Source organism: Macrobrachium nipponense, chromosome 12 (assembly GCF_015104395.2).
Source record: "Macrobrachium nipponense isolate FS-2020 chromosome 12, ASM1510439v2, whole genome shotgun sequence".
Taxonomy (NCBI): domain Eukaryota; kingdom Metazoa; phylum Arthropoda; class Malacostraca; order Decapoda; family Palaemonidae; genus Macrobrachium; species Macrobrachium nipponense.
Genome location: NC_087205.1, coordinates 73,495,573 through 73,508,072, shown reverse-complemented (window position 1 = coordinate 73,508,072; position 12,500 = coordinate 73,495,573). Strand labels below are relative to the sequence as shown.

General features: G+C 35.9%; 1 long non-coding RNA gene across 1 annotated transcript in view; it reads right to left on the bottom strand.

The window, feature by feature from the left end:
• Positions 1-12,500, bottom strand: part of LOC135224602 (uncharacterized) — a 473,471-nt gene that overhangs the window by 193,402 nt on the left and 267,569 nt on the right. The window contains exon 6 of the long non-coding RNA XR_010316777.1: positions 2,971-3,044. This is a non-coding gene — a long non-coding RNA (uncharacterized LOC135224602). The remainder of the gene's footprint in view (positions 1-2,970; positions 3,045-12,500) is intronic.

Genomic DNA, 12,500 nt, shown 5'->3' with positions numbered 1-12,500 from the left:
GTTTTGTAGAGTAACGTTAGCGTCAATCCAAGATTTATCACATACCATCAGACTGTGATTTTCTATTTGTTCTATTAGTTCATTTCTTTTATCTTTATTTTAAAAACAGCTCAACAACTTGTATAAACTATAATGCAGGTTCAATCACTTCTTCTGTCGAAATGATTCAAAAGTATAACATAAAAATATTTTCTGGGTGCGACAATTATCTTTGGGCGGATCCGACATTGAAAGGCACATAACAATCTACGTTGATAAATTTCTTCATCCATTGCATCTGTCAGCGAGAGCAGGTAATGAAGATAATGTTGCCTGAAGTGTGACACGTCTAAAACACTCTTCTGGGATGTTTCCCCTAAGAAGGTAACTCTAGGTATCCAAACAAAAATCGCTTCAATGTGCATCTTTTATATGCTGATCTTTACGCTAAACAAAAAGTGTATAACTCTAATCTCTTCGCATATCTATCTACATACATTGAGCCACTCACCTATAAACTATGCACACTTTCTACCACTCCCCAGATGCCAAGGCCCTTCCGTCTCAACATTTCCTCGGCCTCCTCTAACCAACACTCCCTTTCCTCCCAAAAACACCGAATTTTACTTTATGCGTCCTCCACTTTCTTGTGAAATAAAAACTCATAATACGTTGCCCCATTTATTCATTTGTGATAATTCGTCGAAAAAACATCCCCGGGTGTCTCCACATTTCATTCCCTTTCCGAACTTCCAGCTTTAATTAAACGATTCGTTCCATCAGTTACAAGATTAATACTTTTAGTCATGTTACTTGCGGAGTTAGCTCAATGGTCTTTTCATTTATTCCAACATTTACATCCAAACCTTTTGCAGATGTCTTGCTGCCTTTCCTACTTCACCCAGTCTGTGAAATTTACATTCCTTCTGCCAACATTTGTAATGTTTCTTTCCACGAGCATGTGTAAATTAACCTGTTCTTTTTCTTTCCCCATTCACACTAGCAAATATCTCTCATGCACACCGAACACTTATTCACTTGGAGCCGTCTGTTTATGAAGACATATATTACATATCCTGGTCAGCCACACTTTTATTCTGTCACCAATATTTCTTAGCATTTAACTTCTTTTCTCCATCCATTCAATTTACTCTTGTTAGAATATCAACAGTTATTTCCATAAACATCTTAAAATTTACACCAATCCCTTCCGCTACTGTATCATTCGGTATATCTCTTCTACAACATAAAACCAAAATCCTACGAATACCGATCCTACGACACACACAACAAGTCTCTATTTAGACATCGCTCCATTCGTACCTTTTATTTTGAGATCAGTTTGCTCACTAACATTTCCCACGCCATGTAACTGCCTACTGAGCATCTTTCTCACTTTAAAATACTCATTCAACTATACACCTACAATTCCTCCATTCTTTCCACGCTTTTCGATTACTATCGGTTTTGAGTAACATGTTTATCCTGTGGGCACATTTCCCACGTGTTTATCCTTTGGGTGCATTTCCCTATCTGCTTTTATTTAACTGTATACCAAGTAATTTATTTGTCCTAAAAAAAACTCCAAATATGCCATTTCAACACTGTTTGATTAGCTATCAAACCCCCCCCTCTCATTATATATATATATATATATATATATATATATATATATATATATATATATATGTGTGTGTGTGTGTGTGTGTGTGTGTGTGTGTGTGTGTGTGTGTACATACACAAAATTAGTCAAACCCAAAGCCACCGGTTTGAACTTCGAACTTTACAAGCAACAAGAGAGACACATTCAAGTAGGCGTTGTGCCCATAAAACTTGTCGGAAAACAAGCACTCAAAGTGACAAGTTTTTGTATGCTCAAAGAATAGACAACATATTTATATAAGTGCTTGGACTGACCGCGCTAATGCTGGATAGTATAATATTATTCTCTGCAAGTTTTTTTTTATGTAACCAAACGTACAGATTGAAAATTTATTTTAGAATTGCCCGAAGGATGATTTTCTTTCATGCTAAAATTATGTTCTATGACATATACGAAAACCAGAAAAAAATAAACGACTTAACTAAATCATATAACATTATTGCTTTTACTGGCGCGATAAAATTCACTTTTTCATTGCATTGCTTAATATTTCATGCAATTTAAGTGGAATTATCTTTTTACAATTCGAATACCACAAACTAAGCACAATGATTACGCAAATGTTTATAGTCATTAAGTAAAACGAAAATGACCTAATGCAACGACTGTTTTGAAGACTTTTTGTGACGAAACTCAAATTAAAATCTGAAGGCAAACATGAGTTAGAGCCCTGAACCAAACCCAGTGACCAATAATAATAATAAAAATAATAATAATAATAATAATAATAATAATAATAATAATAATAATAATATAATAATAATAGTAATAATAATAATATTCTAAATTGTAGGAGTGCCTGTAACAAACGCCACTCAATTTCTTTTAAGGATAGCTAGTCTTTGAAAAATTCTACCCAGGCAGAATTGTTATTATTAGTAATTCAATATCCAGTATACAGAGAAATCAAATTGTTGGTCAGATCGAAATTGAAGGGAAAAAATAATGAGGGTGGCGGGACGACGTTATTCAGTGGATGGACATCTCCATATGTACCGAGATATATGGGGCTTTAAAAAATTTCGTTCCTAAATCACTGTTCTATTTTCCCGTCAACTTCGAAGCGTTTTCCTCGAAATTACTCAGGCTTAAAGTTCACCGAGAAATAAAAATATGAATATGAGCAAAAATATGAATATCAATCAAAATAATAGTAGTACAAATAATATAAATCTACACTGGGTGTGGAATTACTAATAATAATAATAATAATAATAATAATAATAATAATAATAATAATAATAATAATAATAATAATAATAATAATAATAATAATAGTTGTTATTATTATTATTATTTTGTTGCAAAAAACCAATAGGGACACTTACCTAACAATCACGTTGAACAAACTTTGGTAGCGCAAGAGCTCCATTATTGGTAGCGATAAACCCACACAGCAAACCTGAAAATGAATCAAATAAAAAGTGAACACATTGCTTATAATAATGAGAAAATGTTAATTGTACCATCCATTTCTACCAGTTTCTTTGTTAATTACATGTCAGGAGATTGAGAAACGCTATAAAAAATAATACTTTTATTTGTCTGCAGGCGTGGATTAGTTGCGAGTGTAAATGTAATGAAACATATTTCAACCTCTATGCAAAGCTGAAATACAGTTCACATCCCAGAACACAGCTTAATCAACATGACCGCTTAAGAAAAAGTTTTCGCTGTTTGGAAAGTGGTTTTCCTTATTTGCATACCCAATACATTTTTTTCAACGTTTTCCCTAACCCTTTAAAAGACGGGGCTTGGCAAATAAAAATAGAAGTACAGTAACTTTGCATGCAGTTACCAGTATTGACTTAAGAAGCCTTGTCCATTTCCGTCAACCAAAATATTTCTCACATGCTATGATGAATAAAACTCGGCGTGATGTTTTACCGTGCACCTGCGAGCGTTACACAAGAAACGTAACTAAAATATTATCGCAAACAATATTAGCATTTATGACTTGCACCATCGACGGATCATTTCTTATTGATCAAGTTTTCGTAAGTTGTATTTTAACATAGATATTTCACATTCACAATTGACCCCTGATCCCATTTTCCTGCCGAGAACAACCAGATTTGTTGAACAGCAGCACCAATATACAGCAAATCTGCCTCGCTGTTAAACTTCTGAGTTCCAGAGGTCCTTTATTCCTCACACGGCTGGACTGTAGAACAGTCTCCCTGAGGAATTTCAGAAGTTCTAGGAAAGATGCTATGAATTACTACCCTAACACAATGCTCATTGTATTTTAATAACTTACTTGTATTTCTATCTATGTAAGAATTTGATTGACTTTTTTTAATAGGTGAGATTTCTTCTTTCTGTATGACCCTCAACTACCTCCTCTTAGTTCTTCCTAATGAACGCCATATTCTTTGGAAGCTTGAATTTCAAGTCATAGATCCACATGAATAGAGTTCATCTTCTGAATAATCATAATAATAATGTTGATAACACTGATTGATTGATTGTGTCTATTAGATCTGGCGTCACAACATCTGGGTAATTGACACCGATGTTGATAACATGAAAACGCGGCAGTAAGCAGCACATACACCACAGTTTGCCCTGATGCTATTGCTTACACTTCCCCTGGGAGAAAGGGGGAAGACCCAAATTAATTGTTCATTATACTGGCACTGGAGTCCATTTCTGCATTTATTTTAAAAAGACTTGTGCTTCTGGCTGAAGATGGGAGCTACCAAAGTATGTATTTCAGGGACGGCGAGTCATCGTTTTTCTCAAATATCTTTAACAAACTAATTATTTGATCGAGATGGTACTTTAACACAGTGTACAAGACACCTCGCCCTAATTTTTGGTAATATAGTGCATTGCCAAATGGTGTTAGTTACGACGTTTACTCTTCGTTTACAAGGTATTGCCAAGCATTGCCAAACTATGATTTAGAACGTGCTTTACTTCCATCCTGTTCCTCCCTCCTCATCCCTCCCGTAACCCACCTTCTTGGCCTTCCTGTCTCTTCCCGCCGCCCCTTTCCTCCCTATTATATTATATCAAGTAAACTTGAAAGTAATAAATATGTTGGCTTTTGTAGAATCTGTGTTCATTTAATTATTGTTATTGTATTTTCTTAAAATTATATAAATGGGAGTAGGCTAAAGACCGTCACCCTGTTCACCAAGGTCTCCTCACTTCCCCTAGATCCCCCAAGGAGGAGGAGCTTTGTCTACTTCCTTAATGTTCAGCAGGTGAATTGCTGTAAAGAAAAAAAATAGAAAATCGGTATTTTTGTAACGCCAATAATAAGGATGCAATTCTTGTACCGTACTGAGTTTAGTGAATGAGTTGAGTTTCATGCCTCTTGAATTATATTACCATTAATGTCAGTACCTATTACCCTACTTTCAGTCATTTAACATACACGGTTTTTATTTCTTTTTGTTATAAAGAGGGTACCATGTTTTAGCCATAATCAGTTAAGAAATTAATTTTCTTGTCTTTCAGAAGTTTGTATCTATTTTGCAGCATCGCAAACTTTCATAATTGAAGAGTCGCTCGATTTTTATTCCTCAACGGCAACAGACCAAAAATGCTGGTGATATATATTTATCAGTATATCTCATGACTTATGTAATCTGAATATATTTGTTGCTTATGAATTTGAATGATGGGAATTCTCAAGTATACCTTAGTTCACAAGTGCATCTCAAAGAAAACGGAGATATTTACTTTATTATTACCCCGTGACAATCAGGTAACCAAAATTAAATCACACAGTTTAACCGACAACCCAGTATATAATTAACACTAATATTCATAGTGGTAAAGGAATTATGAAATCCCTCTCTCTCTCTCTCTCTCTCTCTCTCTCTCTTCTCTCTCTCTCTCTCTCTCTCTCTCGCATGTATTAAGTATTATCATAGGTTGAAAAGAGATGAAAACAATTGAGAATATCACAGGAACTTTATTCACAGTCGTCGTCACTATCAAGGAACGAATCATCTACTTATCAATGACGATGTTGATAATTATGGAATCTACAGGTTTGTGGATGTTATCCGTGGACCAATATTCATCCTCGAAGGCTCTGGACCGTCTCACTTACCTATTGAGACTGATCCTTAATGTATTGTTAGCTTTCTCCAATTTCATATGGTTACGAGTCGTATTGCAAATGCATTTCTGCAACGACGTGGACAAAGTAACACGGCGACCATGACAGCGATGAAAAACCGTTAGCATTACGGTATTACCTGACACGCCAAGGATGCTATAAACATAATACAATGGAAAAATGTAACCATTACTATGATCATCATGTCAAACCTCCCTATCCTCTTCATTATGAACTCTCCAATTACCTGCTGGTATTGAAAAATATCATGGAAAACGGCATTTTATTCCATATTGTAAATTTCAAAGAGGTGGAATTGGGGGGGGGAGAAATGAGAAAGACGGCGATAAAGAAAGAGTGAGAGAAAGGGAGGGAGAGGGAAGGGATGGAGGATACCAGACGTTCGAATCTATAAACGAAACTTGCTGACTTACGACTTTGCCTTTAAAAGTCAAGAGTAAACGCCTTAACACCATTTGACAATGCACTATATTACCAAAACTTAGGGCGAGGTGTCTTGTACACTGTGTTAAAGTAACATTCCGATTAAATAATTAGTTTGAAAGATATTTGAGAAAAACAATGACTCGCCGTCCCTGAAATGCATAGTAGCCTCTCAAAGACCGCAAGACCCCAGCTACATAACTGTATTTGAGTAAAAGTATAAAACTGTGGGCTTTCTTTCTCTACTGAGTGGTCACGCTAAAAAGTATTTTTTGTAATGATAATAATAATAATAATAATAATAATAATAATAATAATAATAATAATAATAATAATATAATATAGTATTTCTGAAATAATAATAATAATAATAATAATAATAATAATAATAATAATAATAATAAGAATAAGAAGAAGAAGAAGAAGAAGAAGAAGAAGAAGAAGAAGAAGAGGAAGACGAAGAAGAGGAAGATGAAAGTTTTTGTTCTACATTAACAGAGGCGTTCTACATTAACAAGCGACAGTACAGAAGAAAAATTCAGGAATGAGTTGATAATTAGGGATTCATTCTCAAATATTATTACCAATCATACCATAAATTCTTTCCATTACGGTGAAGCGGTCTACCTTGAAACGAAGGGAACTGCAATACAGGACATCGTTTAAAAAAAGAATAGTTAAATTACAACCTGGGGAAGAAGGTAAATTAACAGCAACTTGCAGCAGATAACATCATTGTTGTCATTCCGCAGAATTATGTGCCTGGCCGAAACCCTTCACTTTTTTGTGGACAACTTCCCAACAATCAAATGAATCGGATCAGGGACACGAGGACTGGCTCCATGATCATGACTTATTATATTCAACCTAACGTGAGAAGGTTAGTTTATTTTTTTTTTAAATAAGCATGTAAAACATTTTCCGTGATATCTAAATCACCTGATCTTACCTTGTTAAATTGGCAAGATCCCCACTGCATGAGATATGTAAAGAAATACTCCATTGCATAACAAACAAAAAATTACTCTACTGAATTAATGAGGAAAAGCTTTTGTGGGAGATACGAAAAAGAAATACCCTGCTGCATGAAATGCGGGAAAGAAACACCCCACTGTATTAAGATACGAAAATTGAATTTTTCACCGCGTGACACCTCCGCACAATCCAAAAGAAATTAATCATCTTTCTTCGGAAGTATTAATTTTATAGAGTTTAGAAGAGAAAGAACCCGTCCTGTCACAAGGCTGATTAATCTAACAACCGGAACAATAATCATATTTCTTGACTTTGAAAAAAAAAATGGTGGAAAAACTGCAAACAATTAATGTTTCTCAGCAAATGAATCATGAATTAGTTTAACAGGAAACAATAACTTGGACCATTATTAGGTTCTCAATATTAGCAGCAACAATAGCAGCTACATTAGCAGTTATGAACCTTATTGCCTTATGAACTGTAATACAAAAGGAACAATAATTCAAAAGAAAATATCTCAACTCTGATGCGGAAAGTAGCCAGCGGCAAACAAAACGCCATGTTTTCCTTATTAGAGAAAAATAGAAATATTTTTGCCTCTCTCATTCTTGGCATTCTTCAGCTACAATGAGCTCGAACAATCACTTTCCGGAATATTCTTTTTTTCTAAATTAATGAATTTGTTCCTGCAGATATGGTAAACATACATGTGGAAAAATTATTAATGAGTCGCAATGTAACGAGAGTTGTGACAACATCATTCCGCTGCTACAATGATATGTCAACAAACTTCCCTTTTGCTTCGCAGTCGAAAAAGAAAGAAAGAAAAGGATGAAGAGAAAAAAAGATTAACTATGAACTCAAAGTATCCCATTGTTCGTCGTCCGAGTCTATTTTACAATAATAGTCACTAAGGAGTTGGGAGGGGGGTTAGGGGTCCTAACCTGGCACCTCCCCCCCACCACAACCTTTCCTCTGTTGGGGGGGGGGCGGGGGGGGTGCCTTAAAGGACGTTGTACTGTCCCCGAGCGTTGCTAAGTTCCCTTGTAAGTATTTGCCGGATGTACCCGCCACCAAGGACTTATTAACTCTTCCCTCCCCTCCCTACCCCACTTCCCTTTCCTCCCCCCTTCCCCAGTCTACCTCTTTACCTCTGTCCAACCGAAGCAATTTCAGTATTTCGAGATTTGTTCTTTAAAGGTTTAGTTTTTCATTTCAAGTCCTTCTTGGAGGATAAAAAAAAAAAGTCTTGCAGGGGTCTTTTTCCTTTGATTTTCGCTTTTTATTCCGTAAAGACAACACCCTTTGACTTCAGGTAGTGAAGCAGCGTTGAAAAAAAAAAAAAAAAAAAAAAAAAAAAAAAACATGGTTCCCTCGCTATTACTTTCTTTCTCTCTTTCTCTCTCTCTCTCTCTCTCTCTCTCTCTGGAACCTTTCCTATAGTAGCTACAGCTCAAAGAGAAAATAGCAAAGAAATAAATAGAAAACTTGAAGTGAACGGGAGAAACCTTTAACACGAGAGGCCCAGAGCATTACAGCGAATAATATCTCACCTAATATCAAGTGGTTATGCTTTGAAGAGGGAGCACAAAATTACTCGTCCTCTTAAAGGGCTCCGACGGACAATAAACTTAATGATGAAAGAAACAATAGCGGTTTGTGATAAGGGGAAACACGTAAGGTAATTGGGCTTTCGGGTGAACGGGGGAGGGTAGGTGCAAGGATGGGGGAAGGGGGAATGAGGGTGAGAAATGAAGAGAGGGTGAGGTGATGGAGGAGGAGGAGGAGGAGGAGGAAGAGGAGGAAGGAAAGCTGAGGGTGAGGTCTTCAGGAAAATATGAAAAGGGGGAGCTGAGGTGGGCGGTGGGATGTAGAAGAAATGGTGAGGCGGAGTGGTAGTAGTAGTAGGAGGAGGAGGAGGAGGGAGGAAGGTTAGGGTGAGGTGATGAATAAGGAAGAGTTGAGGAGGAGGAGGAGGAGGAGGTGGGCGGATGGGGGAGAAGAAACAGGAGAGTGAGGTGGAGGAGGAGTAAGAGGGGGAGGACGAGGCATTGAAGCGAAGAGAAGAAACAAGAAATGAGAACAATTTAACCAGAGTGAAAAATCATCAACTCCGGGGGATCTCCCTCCCACTTTCGAATTGTAGCGCCTCCGCCTACTCCTCTCCCTCCGCCCCACAGGCCTCCATTCCCGTTCAAAAGAAGGACACGGCAAAAATATCCTATGGAGATGCGAGACACAAAGAGAAGGAGGATTAAGGTGTTTGTCAGGAGGGACGCTCCGGGAAAAGGGAGGATATGGAGCCAGGATATTCTCATTCTATTTGCAACAGGGCCCAGGTAGGCGAAGCAGACGCTGAAATATGGAAAGGGGAAGAACCAGCATTACTATGCACGGAGAGGCCATCGTTTCTCGATATTAGATACAGGTGGATCCCATTCATACACGCTGCAGAGATGAAAACAAATGGTTTGCTTCTTTCTATAAAAAAAGTCTATATATAATATATATATAATGATATATATATATATATATATATATAGATATTATATATATATAATAATATAAATACATATATATATACATATATGTGTATATATATACGTATATATACACGTGTCATTGTACGTGACATGTGTCATCGTATGTAGTAATCTTAGTTCTCCACTTATGCTCTATATTTAGAAAAACCGGTGCAATAGTTTAAATAACGTGTTTCTGACAATAAAAGGCACAGGGATGATATCTCAGGAAGTCACTCAGCTATTCGAATACAAAAGAAAAACAGCTATTTCACCGTGATCTGCAACACGGTATTTTACATGTGAATTTTCATTAACGCAAATGACGGCCGAAGTGGAATCTGAATTTAAAATTTCTCACGCAAAATGCTTCGAACATCATGATAATCTTTTTCAAACGTAAAAGAAAATAATTCCATGTGTAGGGGGGCGGGGGGTCACTGTCATTTTAATGTTATTCGTGTGAAACTAGAAAACACTTTTAAATGTTTCAATTACATCATCAGTCTGGATAAGAAAATATAAAAATTTATTGAATGAGAATAATAATTCGAATAAAATCTTGCATTCATTTGAAGATTTCATCTGAATTTTACTCTGGTCATTACAAGAAGCCTCAATACCAGTGAAACAAGTGACAGATACATATTCCCTCAATATACAAATTATTCTGTATCTTAAACAGACGTACGAAACTGACTCATAAAAAAATTAAACAATATGAGAGAGAGAGAGAGAGAGAGAGAGAGAGAGAGAGAGAGAGAGAGAGAGAGAGAGAGAGAGAGTCTTAAGTCTTCCCTACCATAGACAATATCCTCTGAACCCCATAAAAATGTTTTTCCTTCCCTTAAAATTCCCATAAAACCAACACAAAAGTTCACCGACTGAGAATTTAAGTAGAATATTTCAAGAAGTCAACCTCTATGACTTAGGAGTTTCTGGATCAATGGTCTGGAAGGAGGCCTGTGAACATTACGGAGGATAATCGTAATTTTTGCCCCGCGTTTAATAAATGGCCGCCGACAGAAATTTCATCACTAATATTGCTCCATAAGTTTGGGAAAACTCTCTTTTTCTCAGGGTTTTATAGACCAAGATTAGGATGAAGTGTGTGTATGATACACACACACACACATAAATATATATATATATATATATATATATATATATATATATGTGTGTATATTATATATACATATATATAATATTACTATATAAATAAAAATACCATACATACATATGTAAATATATATATATTATTATATATATACACCTCCTTTATAGACACAGATTAGGATGAAGTTTGTATTATATAATTATTATATATATATATAATATATATATATAAATATATATATATATATATATATATATATATAATATATATACTATATATTATATTGAATATATGTGCGTGCGCGCGCGAAGACATGAGCTTAAATCACTCCTAGTTTGCACATATAAACACATACCCTTGTAAGCAAATGCTTAAAAGCAATGTACTACCCACAGCATTTCTAGGGCGAACAGACAAATCCCTCGGCTAAACGGCATTGAACTGAAAAACCAATATTGGTGACGGAGGCTTTTCAAAGAAAATGAAAATCAAAAATCGCCCGGAATGCCGAAGGTATTCGATTCGAGACTTTGAGATTAGAACCGGGAGAGAAGTTAAGCCGACATCCCATAATCTGACTTTTACTCGGAGAGGAATTTGCTGTAAGACAAGAAAGCTGATGTCTTCTTCCACATAGACGGGACGAGACGCACTGGCAGGTGACTCGAGCGCAATAGGGATGACTTCTTTCGAAACCTGTTTTATGAGCCAGGCTCAGGATTTTCTTCCACCAGCGGAAGTGACAGCAAACTATGCAAAATAATAATCAAGAGCAAAGTTACGTAGCGTCGGTGATGGAGCTATCCGTTCAGTGTCATAAACGATAGAGAATAAAGAATACTATGTTTCTCCTGTTGGACGCGAAATGACCTAAGCGAAATAATAAAAATGTGGAAGTTAGCCTTCATTGGAAAGCGGGACAAAGTGTTAAAATAACAGCGCCAATTTCCAAATAACATTATTGTGACAGTCAATGTTTTTTTTTCTTCGAAAATGTGATTCATGGAAGTGAAATAGGTGGAGGAAAGGATACAAAATAGAAATATCTTGCAGTAAAAATAGCAACCAAATCCCAGGAATTCACTTGATGAAATAACGAAAATATTAACAGAAAGCAATGATAATAACTGTGGTGGAAGAATTTCTTGTATTTCTTGAATAACAGTAAAGTAAATAACGAACAATGATAACGACAACGGTATAGGATTCTCTTGAAAGGAAAAAGAAATTAAACTGAGCAAAAAAAAAAAAATAATATGGAGCTATGATAACGAGAACGGCATAGGATTTCCTAGCATCAAGGAAAAAAATGAGTGATAAAAAAATATAAGTAGCAATTACAGTGACAGTCTAAGAGGATTTCTTTACATGGAAGGGAAGCAGCCAAAGCCAAAAATAATGAAGTTACCAGCAAGAAGCAATTACAGCGATTATACTTACTGGGAAAAGGAAAACAAATAATTCAATCATATGCGGTAGCCGCAGTTTCACGTTATATGTTTTCCAGTGAGTTTTCATACAACCATAATTAAGGCAAAATGGCTAAGAGTATCACAGTGAAATGACAGAAGAACTCTGGAAATAGAATTCCAGTAGTAATACATCATGAAGCCAATCGGATATTAGGAAATCGAGCATAACAAGCAATGAATGCGTAAAATCGACATTGTTTCATAAACGTTGAATTACTGGAATAATCTAATGAAAATTAATGTTTCTTGT